Here is a 13,651-nt window from a genome sequence, read left to right as displayed (position 1 = left end):
TGTAAGAATGTTTTTTATTGTTGTAAAACACACATTATGTTACATTTAGAATCTTAACCATTTTTAAGTGTACAGTTTAGTAGCATTGAAGACTTTGACATTACTGTGCAATAGATCTCTAGAACTTTCTCATCTTGCAATACCAAAATGCTATACCCACTATATACTAATTACCCATTATCCTCTCCTCAACTGCTGGTAACCCCCTTTATACTTTCTGTTTCTATGATTTTGACTATTTTTTTTAATTAAAAAAATTTAATTTTAAGTAGGCTCCACGTCCAATGTGGGGCTTGAACTTATGACCTTGAGATCAAGAGTTACATGCTCCACTGACTGAGCTAGCCAGACACCCCAATTTTGACTCTTCCAGATACTCTGTATGAGTGGAATCATACAATATTGGTCCTAAAAAGACTATAGGAAAATTTAACTTTCCTTTATGCTACTTTAACAGGAGTAGTCATTGGAAAACATTCTACCTTGGAAGCTAAAGTTCCTGTTGTGCAATTCAAAACTACATTGAGAAATAAGAGCTGATGATTAATTTCCTGGTTTGATCTTTATGTGTATTCAGTAGAGAAAATGATAATTATTTTCTTTTTATAAATGAGGCAAGTCAAAATATCATATTTTATCAATTCCGAGTCATTCATTTCTGCCCCTCCCACATTTTAATATCTCTGAAATAAATTCATGTCTTATAATCAATGGTATTTTTGCCTTGTGTCAGTTTAATTGGTTGGCATCATTTCCTCTTTCCTGGTGCTGTTTTTAAAAAAAAAATTTTTTTTTCAACGTTTATTTATTTTTGGGACAGAGAGAGACAGAGCATGAACGGGGGAGGGGCAGAGACAGAGGGAGACACAGAATCGGAAACAGGCTCCAGGCTCTGAGCCATCAGCCCAGAGCCTGATGAGGGGCTCGAACTCCCGGACCGCGAGTTCGTGACCTGGCTGAAGTCGGAGGCTTAACCGACTGCGCCACCCAGGCGCCCCCCCCTTTTTTTTTATTTTTTTTTCTGGTGCCGTTTTTTTAAAGTTTATTTATTTTGAGAGAGAGAGAGAGAGAGGGAGAGAGGAGAGCACAAATGGGGAAGGGGCAGAGAGAAGAAAAGAGAGTATCCCAAGCTGACTCCACACTCTCAGCACAGAGCCCAATGCAGGGCTCGAGCCCATTAAACATGAGACCATGCCCTGAGCCGAAGTCAAACACTTAACTGACTGAGCCACCCAGGCACCCCCTTGGTGGCATTTTTTATGGACACATTTTACAAGCATTTGTGCCTTTGGACTATGAAATAAGATAAATGATTAACTCAAAATCTCATACCCAGTCCATGACCATAGTAGAATGGACTGGAACTAAGTCTTCCTCAGTTTTAAAGTGAGGTTTTTTTTTTTTTTTAATTTTTAAAAATGTTTTATTTATTGTTGAGACAGAGAAAGAGAGATAGACAGAGCTTGAGCAGGGGAGGGGCAGAACGAGAGAGGGACATGGAATCCAAAGCAGGCTCCAGGCTCTGAGCTGTCAGCACAGAGCCCAACGCCAGGCTCAAACTCACAAGCTGTGAGATAGTGACCTGAGCCAAAGTCAGACGCCCAACCAACTGAGCCATCCAGTTGCCCCTCAAAGTGATGTTTGTTGTTTTTTTTTTTTTTTAATGTTTATTTATTTATTTTTGAGAGACAGAGACAGAGCATGAACAGGGGAGGAGCAGAGAGGGAGACACAGAATCCAAAACAGGCTCCAGGCTCCGAGCTGTCAGCACAGAGCCCGATGTGGGGCTCGAACTCACAAACGGTGAGATAATGACCTGAGCCAAAGCCGGACACTCAACCAACTGAGCCACCCAGGCGTCCCTAAAGTGATGTTTTAATGACTAGGTAACATTTTCACTAAAAACCAAATTGCTTTTATGCCATACCTTATGAATTTAAGGCAACTCTCATTTACTTCTAGCTGCCTCCCATTTGATGTTAAAAGCTTTTAGTAAAGAAATTACAAGTTTCAGAGACACTTATGACAAGCTTCTCGCAGCTGGGACCTCACCTCATGTTGCCAGATATAGCAGATAACAATATAGGAATGTCTCACATATTGCGTGGGGCATCCTTACACTAAAAAGTAGCTTATTGTTTATCTGAAACTCAAATTTGACTGGGCATCTTATATTTAATCTAGCAACCCTAACCTCACCTAATCCTTGGAAGAAGTGCTATCAGTGGATTGGTTTGGACTTTTCAAAAGATTCTCAGAGGATTAGGCAGGAAGGTGTAAGATGCACCAGTTAATCAAGAGGAGAAGCCCTCTGGACAGTATCTGACCCAGGGTCTTGAAAGTCCCTTGATTTGGCTCCTAAGCTTCATGTTGGAAGTGTACCAAATACTCATTTTGGCTCAGTGCCAAATGACCTAGTGTTACAATAAATATTGGGCTGAAGCCAAATATCACCAACTTAGAATGAACTTCTAGGGCAAGCTGTTTTCTTTAAAGACTTTCAGGCTGAATGGAATTAAATAGCAAAATAAAAATAAATGTGTTTTTTGAATGTTATTTTGTTTAATGTCACAAATGGTAATGATCTAATAATACTGCAAAGACTATAAATATGGTTTGTATGTAATCTCTATTATTCTGCCTTCCATCCTTATTTAAAATTGTACAAACATTTGTTGGCTTAAAAAGGATAGTTTGTTCTTCCTACAGTTATCTAGTAGAAGTATTCTTGCTTAATATTCCTATTAGTTGATGATCTATTTCCTTGATTAAACTATATATGAAATTTTTTAATCATCGATTTTGTATATAAAATTAATAGCTTTCACAACCATTAGTTGTAGTAGCATCTTATAGTAATAAATACATAATTATGTTTCAGCTGATTGATAAAATTGTAACATGTAAAGCTCACGAAGGAGACTTTCGTTTCACATTATGTTTCGATGCTTACCTCTATTTGAAAATGAATATTCAGGGGCGCCTGGGTGGCGCAGATGGTTAAGCGTCCGACTTCAGCCAGGTCACGATCTCGCGGTCCGGGAGTTCGAGCCCCGCGTCGGGCTCAGGGCTGATGGCTCGGAGCCTGGAGCCTGTTTCCGATTCTGTGTCTCCCTCTCTCTCTGCCGCTCCCCTATTCATGCTCTGTCTCTCTCTGTCCCAAAAATAAATAAAAAACGTTGAAAAAAATTAAAAAAAAAAAGAAAATGAATATTCAGATATTAACACTAAATTCAAAAGAATGATATATCTGTTTTATTTAAACTCCAAGGGTGGTCCTGGACCAGCAGCATTACCTGGGAGGAATACATAGGATCTCAGGCCCACCCTAGACCTGAGGAATCAGAATCTAAGGGTGGGGCTGCATTTTGAATATTGCATTTCATCATTATTGTCTAATCAGCTGACATTGATGAAGAACAAGGGACTTGAGTGGTCCTTGTGCCTCAAAATGACAACTGGACCTGATTCAGGACTTCTCTCATCTGTGAACTATAGGGATTATTTCAACCAATGGTGAGCAGATGTCAATCTCATTCTATTCCACCCAGTGTTCCTTTTTAGTCCTTACTTAGGTCCTTTAACTACCCCCAGAAATCTCCTACCTCCCGTCTAGCTTTTATCCCTGGTTTTCTACACAGCAATAACTAACTGATACAATGTCCCCTATGAAAGCTTCATCAAAATAATTATAAAGGCTTACCCAAAAAAATATCTTGGGAGAGGATATAAAAAACATCTTGTTAAGAGGCTTATTCTAAAGAATGATTCTCAGCCCTGGCTGCATATCCAAATTACCTGTTAGCTTTAAAAATTCTGATATACAAGGATCCCTCCAAACAATTTAAGTCTGAATCTCTGAGGGTGCAATGTAGGCGTTAGTCTTTTTCTAAAAGTTGTCCAGAGGATGATTCCAATATGCAGCCATTGTGGAGAACCAACGATCTAAAGTCTGGTTTAATTACCACTCCTCCTCTATGCAACTCAGCCTATGCAGCCATATTTGACACTCGTGGTCTTAGAAGTTCAAGTGAATGAAACACAGGACTTCCTAGTTTGGAAAGTCTCATAATCTCTTTATGTCACATGGAGGAACATTTTAAGCAGAGACAAATGGATTCTAAATGCACTTTAGGAATTAAGTTCTTATCACTAGCTTCAGACGCATCAAAGTTGGCAAATCAAAAGTTAGCCATAATACTCATGTTTCATTTTCTCTTCTTACTAATTTGGTGACTCCCCCCCCCCCCCAAATGTGTTGAGGTACATTCCCTATCTGCCCCTTTATTTTATCAGTAGGAAAATGATCTCACATTTCAGTGAGACTCAGAGTCCTGTAGACAGTTTGGGATTGACTTTTAAATTGGAATGCCAGGTTAAATATTTGTTCCGATCTCTCAACCTAACACAGTCTTTTGGGGAAAAACATCCATTTTTAACAACTCTTCTGGCCATAAGACTGTTGTTTATATTTAACCCAAATCCCTCTAGCAGCTGAACAGTTCATCTCTCCTCTTGAAGAGGAATTCTTGATTACAGTTCCACAATCCCAGGTGCGCTTTGGAATCTGAAATTTGTGGAGTGTAGAAAGGTAATGCAGTGCATATATGGCAAATCATATCCCATCTCCAGGGAGTTCTAAAGCAGCATCCTGTAACAAACATATTTAAATCTGTGCAAATGAAACATAAAAATTCACAGCAAGCATGATGAATAGACATTATAAACAGTCTTATGTGAGTTCTGATTTTGTCATTAAATTTAGGAGAAATTTTACTTTTCAGAGCTTTTTCTATCTGGGCATTAAGGATAAGAGATTGTAGACTGCAAGTTCCTGCAAAAAAATAAAATTGAGTGAACTTCAATTGGGAAAGGCTGAAGGGGAAACAAATGAACAACAGCAGTGGTATATGCTGCAAGAGCACATTTAACAGATTTCTTCCCACAAACAAACTGGATTTGGAATGAAAATTGTCTGCGGCCAGACTCAGAGTCCCAACCAGGAGACCTTGCAATAAAAAGGTACTGATTTGGATTGGGAGTTGGGTTTTTAGGGAGAGACAGAAGAAGGGAAATAATAACAAGTCTTGGGAGTGTCTAGAAATGGCATCTTGTATGTGGGCTAATTATTTTCAATGATGAGTCATCCCCCAAGCAGTTCACAGCTGGCTCCCTTTTAGTTCTCCATTTTAAAATTCATCTACATCAGTGCAATTAGTGGTGAGTTGTTCAGGATGTCTTGGCCCACCCTTGGACAGACCCATTGTTCCTGGAGCTTTTTAGAAATCTCATGGCTTCTCTTCAGATCTTCTGATTTTGCATCCAAAATGCTTGGGTCTTGTCTTTTCCTTGACTGTTTTCTCTTGACAGGGAGAAGGAAGGGATCCCTTGGGTCTCCTTTCATTATTGAATTGGCTTTGGCTCAAGGAACCTAATAGGTTAGTGAAAACAAGGTGCAAAGTGGGAAGCTCTGGCCCTCTTTTAAGAAACCATATGCTGCTTTTCTTTCTCAGCATATTCCTGAAAATTTCCTTTTGGCATCACGTTTTAAAGAATGGATCTAAGCTGAGATGTGTTAAATCTAAGATAGGTTAAAATTCAGAAGCAAACCATTTTTTCCTCTCAAACAGTTCACTGGGTACAATAAGCACTTCCGAAGTGTAAAGTCACTTTTAAGATAATCTTAGGGCTTTTTGTAATGTAAATTTTGTCACTGCAGAGCATACATACAGAAAAGTGCCCAAATCATAAGGGAACGGATAGATAAGTGAACTTATGACAGAGTTTACACATTGTATAGCCAGTGCTTTGGCCAAGAAATAAAACATGACCAGAAGCCCTTCCTGTGGTCCCCAGGCCAAGGATGACCACCAAACTTCTAAGACCATAGGTTAATATTTTGTTTGTTAATTTACATCTTCTGTTTTTTATTTCTTTTTCACAACACTATAGATGGAGATTCATCCACATCGTCTTGATGGCTGCAGTGTCACTGTTTTCATTGCTGTGTAGGGCTCTCTTGTATGTTCTGCCATTTAAACCTTCTACCACGGCGGTCTTTTGGCTTCTGACTGCTCTGGGCTGCTAGGACTAGTGCTGCTTGAAGCATTCTGGTATGTGTCCTGTGTGAACATATATATTCTTTCCTGTCGAATACCTAGAAGCAGGTTTGCATAGTTGGGTCATATGACATGTACATGTCACCTCTCATCCATGCTGCCAAATGTTCTCCAAAGTGATTGCACTAATTTTCACTCCCAGCAGCAGTTTCTCTCATCCATGCTGCCAAATGTTCTCCAAAGTGATTGCACTAATTTTCACTCCCAGCAGCAGTTTCTGAGAGTTCCATGGAGCTTTTAAAAACAGATATCTGGGGCTCCTGGGTGGCTCAGTTGGTTAAGCGTCCGACTCTTCATTTCGGCTCAGGTCATGATCTTGCGTTTTGTGGGTTCAGGCTCCGTGTGGGCTCTGCATTGACAGTGTGGAGCCTGCTCAGGATTCTCTCTCTCCCTCTCTCTCTCTGCCCCTCTCCCACTTGTGCTCACTCTCTCTCTCTCTCAAAATAAATAAATAAGCTTTAAACAAATTTAAAAACAGGGGTACCTGGGTGACACAGTTGGTTAAGCATCTGACTTCGGCTCAGGTCTGATCTCACCGTTCTTGAGTTCAAGCCCCACGTTGGGCTCTGTGCTGACAGCTCAGAGCCTGGAGCCTGTTTCAGATATTGTGTCTTCCTCTCTCTGCCCCTCCTCTGCTCATGCTCTCTCTCTCTCTCTCTCTTAAAAATAAACCTTAAAAAAATAAATATTAAAAAATAATTTAAAAACAGATATCCAAGCTCAGTAATATTTTTCAGTTTAGGTATCTGAAGCTGTCCATTGGTATTATATCTATAAGGATTCTCACAATTAATCTCCAAGCCTGTCCTTACCTTTAAAAACAATTTCATGTTTTGGGGCATCTGGATGGCTCAGTCAGTTAAGCTTCCAACTTTGGCTCAGGTCACGATTTCATGGTTCATGAGTTCAAGCCTCATGTCAGGCTCTGTGATGACAGGTCAGAGCCTGGAGTCTGCTTTGGATTCTGTGTGTGTGTCTCTCTCTCTGCCCTCCCCCACTCATACCCTGTCTCTCTCTCAAAAATAAATAAAAGATTAAAAAATTTTTCTTTTAACTTAAAAGAATAAAAAATAAATAATTTCATGTTTTAAAGTAAGCTTCAAGTTTCAAAAAAAAAAATGCCTGGCTTACTGTTTTATGAGCTTCATGGCACCCTGTGGCCTTTCCTGTCCTTCCCTGATGAATCTTCATCAGCAAAGTCTGGTGTTCTGGTTTGACCATTTGTGAGTTTGCAGGGATCAGTTTAAGAGACTTACAATTTAAGAACACATTTCAGTATTAGAACTTAATTCATGAGTCATTGGAGAGTTTGCTGAGAAAGTGTTCTCAATTCTAGCAAAATCCAATACTGACCCTAACTTCAGACAACAAAGTTGTCAGGGAGATTTTCGCACGTGGTTCTGTATCTCATTACTTTGTAGTCACATTAGTAGACATTCATAAAGCAAAGAATATATAAAGGCCATATGCAACTCACACAAGGTTTCCTCTAATAATGGCCTTATTTTATGCACAGTTATATAAGTTAGTAAAAATAATACCTATTTATTAACTGCTGACTATGCGTCAAGCAGTGTAATCCAGGCTTTAGACCCTTGCTACTCAAAATGTAGTCCAGGACCAAGCAGCATGGACAACATCTGGGAGCTTGATAAAAATGTAGTCTCAGGTCCCATCCAAACTTGCTAAGTAAGAACAAGATGCCCAGGGAATACTGATATATGCTAAAGTTTGAAAAATGCTGGTTTTAGACACATGCGAATTAATTCTTGCTATGGTATGACCATCTAAACACAGGAGGAGAAAAAGCCCCATTTTATTTATTGTTATTTCATATCTACCTATTTATAACATCTTTTTTCCCCAACTTTATTGAGATATAATTGACACATGACCTGTAAATTTAAGCGGTACAATGTGTTGGTTTGATACACTTAATGCAAAATGATTACCAACATAGTGCTACTAAAACCTGCATCACATCATCCACTTACCATTTCTTTTTTTGTGGTGAGAACATTTAATATCTACTCTCTTAGTGACTTTCAAATATATATATATAGAGAGAGATAGATAGATATTCAGATCCCCTGCCCATTTTTAATTGGATTGTTTTTTGCTATTAGGTTGTATGAATTCTTTATATATTTTGGATATCAATCCTTTACCAGATACATGATTTGCAAATATTTTTTCTGATTCCATAGGCTGTGTTTTCATTTTGTTGATGGTTTCCTTTGCTGTGCAGAAGCTTTTTTAGCTTGATATAGTACCACTTATGTATTTTGCTTTTATTGCCTTTGCTTTTGGTGTCAAATAAAAAAAAAAAATCATTGCCAAGACAGATGTCAGGGAGCTTACTGCCTATGTTTTCTGCTAGGAGTTTCATGGTTTCAGGTCTTACATTCAAGTCTTTAATCCATTTTAAGTTAATTTTTATGTATAGTGTTAGATAGTGGTCTAGTTTCATTCTTTTGCGCATGGCTATCCATTTTCTCAATACCATTTATAAAAAGGCTGTCCTTTCCCCATTGTATATCCCTGGTTCCATTTTTTTTTCAAAGTAGGCTCCATGCCCAACGTGGGGCTTGAACTCACCATCCCAAGATCAAGAGTCGCATGCTCTTCCAACTGAGCCAGCCAGACGCCCCTATTCTTGGTTCCTTTGTCATAAATTAATTGATCATTGATATGTGGGTTTATTTCAAGGCTCTCTATTCTGTTCCATTGATCTGTATATGTATGCCTATATATGCTTTGGGGTTTGCTTTCGTTTTTGTTTTTGCTTTCTTTTTGAGAGAGAGAGAGAGCACTCGAGCAGGGGAGGGGTAGAGGGAGAGAGAGAATCTTAAGCAGGCTTTATGCCCAGCATGGAGCCCAATGTGGGGCTCAGTCTCACAACCAAGAGATCATGACTTGAGCCGATATCAAGAGTGGGACACTTAACTAACTGAGCCACCCAGATGCCCCATGCATTTATACTTTGACCAAGATTTGTTTACATATTTTAGCTATTGTGAATAATATTGCAAAGAACATGGGAGAGCAGATATCTTTTTGTGATATCGTTTCCATTTCCTTTGGATATATACCAAGAAGTAGGATTGCTAGATCATCTGGTAATTTTATTTTTAATTCTTTTAGTAACCTCCATATTGTTTTCCATAGTGGTTGCACCAATTTACAATCCCATTTTATTTCTTTTTTGTTAAGTTTATTTATTTACCTTCAGAGAGAAAGAGCATAAGCTGGGGAGGGGCAGAGAAAGAGGGAGAGAGGGAATCTCAAGTAGACTCTGCACTGTCAGTGAAGAACTCATGAATGGTGAGATCATGACCTGCGCTGAAATCAAGAGTCAAATGCTTAACCAACTGAGTCACCTAGGCACCCCCATAGCCCATTTTAGAGATGAGGAAGCAGAGGCATAAAAAAATCCTTGAAAATGCAAATTTATTTATTTATTTATTTATTTATTTATTTATTTAATGCCTAAAGTAGGCTTCACGCCCAGAGTGGAACCTAACATGGGGACTGAACTTACGATCCTGACATCAAGACCTGAGGCAAGATTAATAGTGGATCACTTAACTGACTGAGCCACCCAGGTGCCCCAAAAATGCAAATTTAAAGAAAGACTGACAATAGAGCACAGGCTTATAATCATTTGCTGTGTGACCACCAACCAATTTTATAAGCATTTATGTGGACATTCTTAGGACCTTAACTTGGTGTAAATAAATGATAATAAGCCTACCAAGTAAGCAGGTTTAATAATAAATTTGGCATCTTGTCTTTTAAGTATTGACTTTTGGACACTTTGCTGGTAAATGATTAAACAAGGAAGAATGTGACAACAGAGAATTGGTTTTGTCCTCAGGAAATGTGGGCAGTTTGGTGTGGGTGGGTAAGCACATGCATACATGAGTTGACACAGCTGAACTTCACCTCAGGCTTGTGCTCCAGATAATAGCAGAGTTCAGATATCCTCCTAACTTTTTATTTTGTCAAATCCCACCACCTTTTTGTGTTTCAGGAAATGCCTTACTGCAAAGAACACGCCCCCCCCCCCCCAACCACCAAACCAGCTTAGATAAGACTGGCTGTCTACTCTTTCTCAGGACTCTCACCAGATTTGTAGATGGCCCTTTTGTTTACTTGTGACAGGCCAAACATGGACCTTTCTTCTCTTTTTGCTTGAAGGCACTGAAAGGCCAGATCCCCTCCCTGTTCTTTGTCTCATGAATGATTAGCTGAGATGAGAACTATTTGTCCCTTTCTGAATCTAGCTAGACACAGAGATAAACATTTCCTGTTCACCCGATTGCAAAGTATTCCAACTGTAAATTATCCTGCCTATAATTGCTTACCCTTCCCTATAAAAGGGTAAGGCAAATTAATAGATACTGTGTGGTGTTTTTCCTATTTTTTAGCCTAAACAAAATCTATCTCCTTAGTTGTTTTGTTTTTTCCTTGGCCACAGCTCATTCAAGTTTTCATATTTTCAGTGACTAAGGTTGGTGGTTAATTGGCAAAAATACACCTTGCCTTATACATCTGAGCTTTGTAATATCAAGAGGAAGAAATGACTGCTCTTTTGAAGCCTGCAAGAATATCTTCTTCCCAATTTACTGTCATCTTGCCCCAGGTTTGGTAACTATAACAAGGAACCATCTTCCCAAAGGCTCTCTGGGGCACAAGACATCACCTGGGCTCCAGCATCAGCCTATATTAGTCAATCCTTAGCATATGCTCAGTAGCCTCTGAGCTTCCTGCTAATGTGCTGAAAACTTTTGAAAACTGAGAATTTTTTTTAAACATTATATATTTTTAAGCGTTTATTTATTTTTGAGAGAGAGAGAGAAAGAGAGTGGGGTGGGGAGGGGCAGAGACAGGGGGACCAAGGAGCAGAAGCAGGCTCTATCCTGAGAGTAGAGAGCCCAATGGGAGCTCAAACTCACAAACTGTGAGATCATGACCTGAGCTGAAGTTCAATGCTTAACCAACTGAACCACCCAGACACCCCAAAAGAGTGTGAGAATGTTTAAAGCAGAAATCCTTGGTGGGACACCTGGGTGGCTCAGTTGGTAAAGTGTCCAACTCTTAGTTTCAGCTCAGGTCATGGTCTCACGATTGGAGAGAGTGAACCCTGCATCGGGCTCTGCTCTGGCAGCATGGAGCCTGCTTAGGATTCTCTCTCTCTCCATCTCTCTCTGCCCCTCCCCTGCTCCCTCGCTCTCTCTCTCTCTCAAAAAAAAAAAAAAAATCTTAAAGTAGAAATCCTTGGGCCACCTGGATTAAGCAGTCGGTTAAGCATCTGACTCTTGATTTTACCTCACAGTTGTGAGATCCAACCTCACATTGGTCTCTGCACCAAGCATGGAGCCTGCTTAGGATTCTCTCTCCCCCCCTTCTCTCTCTGCCCCTCTCGTGCTCTCTCTCTCTCTCTCAAAAATAAATAAATAAAATAAATAAATAAATAAATAAATAAATAAATAAATAAATAATTTTTTTTTAAAGTGGAAATCCTCTAGATATCTAACTGTATATGAGATTGCAGAATTGATCTGATGAGCATTGGAAGGGGCTTTGAATGAAGATATATAATATAGATGCTCTTTTGACATTTGTGTTTCACTTAATAACATCATTTTTCTCCTCTAGGAGTCTGTTTAACCTCTGAACACAAAAGGTATTATGGAAGAAATATGTATTTATTCAGTTTCACTTGTCACAAGGAAGAAAAAGCAACCACTTCCCTGTACTTTGCTAAAAGGCATGTTTTCTACAAAACAATTCTAGAAGTCAAAAAGGAAAGTTTCCATTTATTCTTTCATTTTTTGCATTACAGATACAATCTTGAGATTAATAAACTCCATCTGAGCATCCTTTGCAAAGCATCTGTGTTGTGAGTTCAATGTTAAATGATTATGGACTAGAGAATAAATAAATAAATGAATGAATGAATAAATAAATAAATAAATAAATCCTGATTAATGAAACAGTTTTTGACTTGGATTTAAAAAATCCAGATGACAATGTTATTTGGTGGCATTTTCATAGAAATGTGTAGAAGATATTTAATGAATTCAAATTAGGAAGTTTTTTCCAGGTTCTCTTAAAATTAGGCCTAAAGCATCAGCAGAAACAGATGTACAAAAATCTATTAATTATTGTATCTTTAAAATTCTACCATGCTATGTAAGAATTATTAGAATTCTAATGACTAAAGGGGTCTATATATAAATGTTTATGACTATAAAAACTTTTATCCTGCATATAGACTACATGGAAAGGTTAGGAAGTTTTTTCCAGGTTCTCTTAAAATCAGGCCTAAAGCATCAATAGAAACAGATGTATACAAATCTGTTAATTACTGTATCTTTAAAATTCTACCATGCTATGTAAGAATTATTAGAATTCTAATGACTAAAGGGATCTATATATAAATGTTTATGACTATAAAAACTTTTATTCTGCATATAAGAAAGATCACCTATTTACTTCTCAAGCACTTTCACTGCCCACCACCACCTCGTTTTCATTGAAATATCAAGATTTACTTTCATATAAATATTTTCTAGTCTGCCTCTAGAGAATAATTAAGCAGAACCAACAACACTGAAGATAATTAAAAGCTTGGAATAGATTTCAGAGGTAGCAAGAAATAACATCAAAAAAAGTGTAGACCTTTATGCACCATAGCAACAGAGAGCCTGGATTTTGAGCCTAAATCAACCAAATTATTTTTGTAGTATAAATACACAGCTAGATTAAAGTTATTTTAGCATTTTCACAAAATAATCTCTTTACTCTGAATCAATGCATAAGATATCAAAAGCAATGTCCATTTTTTTTTCTAAATTAATTATAAACTGAGTTTATCTAAGGTCAAGAAAGCAGCATCTTCTATTTTTTCCCCAGTTTTGTTGAGATATAATTGGTATATAGCATTGCATAAATTTAAAGGGTACAACCCAATAATGTGATACACATATTATCTTGTGTCCAATTACTACAGCAAGGTTAACACCTCCATGACCTCACATACTTACATTTGTGTGTGTGTGCATGTGTGTGTATGGTAAGAATATTTCAGAGCTACTCTCTTAAGAAACTTTCAAATATATAATACAGTACTGTTAATGATACACAGAATGTATTCATCTTATCACTGGAAGTTGGTACCCTTTGACCAACATCTTCCCTTTTCCCCAGTACCCCATCCCTTGGCAACCACCATTTCACTCTATGTTCCTATGAGTTTAGCTTTTTTAGATTCACATATAAGTGAGATCATAGTGTTTTGTCTTCCTCTGTCTGACTTATTTTTTTAAATTTTTTTAAATGTTTTTTTTTTTTATTTTTGAGACAGAGAGAGACAGAGCATGAGCAGGGGAGGGGCAGAGAGAGAGGGAGACACAGAATCTGAAGCAGGCTCCAGGCTCTGAGCTGTCAGCACAGAGCCTGACATGGGGCTCGAACTCACAGACTGTGAGATCATGAGCTGAGCTGAAGTCGGACACTTAACCAAC

At 38.3% G+C, this 13,651-nt stretch overlaps 2 long non-coding RNA genes across 4 annotated transcripts in view; one reads left to right on the top strand and one right to left on the bottom strand.

Annotated features, from left to right (window-relative positions):
• The window catches only part of LOC109498082, a 95,449-nt gene that overhangs the window by 36,846 nt on the left and 44,952 nt on the right, over positions 1–13,651 (bottom strand). The gene's annotated exons all lie outside the window — the stretch shown is intronic.
• LOC109498085 lies at positions 3,152–12,007 on the top strand. 3 transcript variants are annotated; one of them, XR_002154672.2, is made up of 4 exons: positions 3,187–3,516; positions 4,785–5,022; positions 5,953–6,113; positions 11,781–12,007. It is a non-coding gene; the product is annotated as an uncharacterized LOC109498085 (long non-coding RNA). The 3 variants fall into 3 exon arrangements; XR_006595377.1 differs by having other exon boundaries at positions 3,152–5,438; XR_006595376.1 differs by having other exon boundaries at positions 3,188–5,022.

The sequence above is a fragment of the Felis catus genome, chromosome A3 (genome assembly GCF_018350175.1).
Source record: "Felis catus isolate Fca126 chromosome A3, F.catus_Fca126_mat1.0, whole genome shotgun sequence".
Classification (NCBI taxonomy): Eukaryota; Metazoa; Chordata; class Mammalia; order Carnivora; family Felidae; genus Felis; species Felis catus.
Note: the sequence above shows the minus strand (reverse complement) of the source record. Positions and strands in the feature narration are given on the sequence as shown.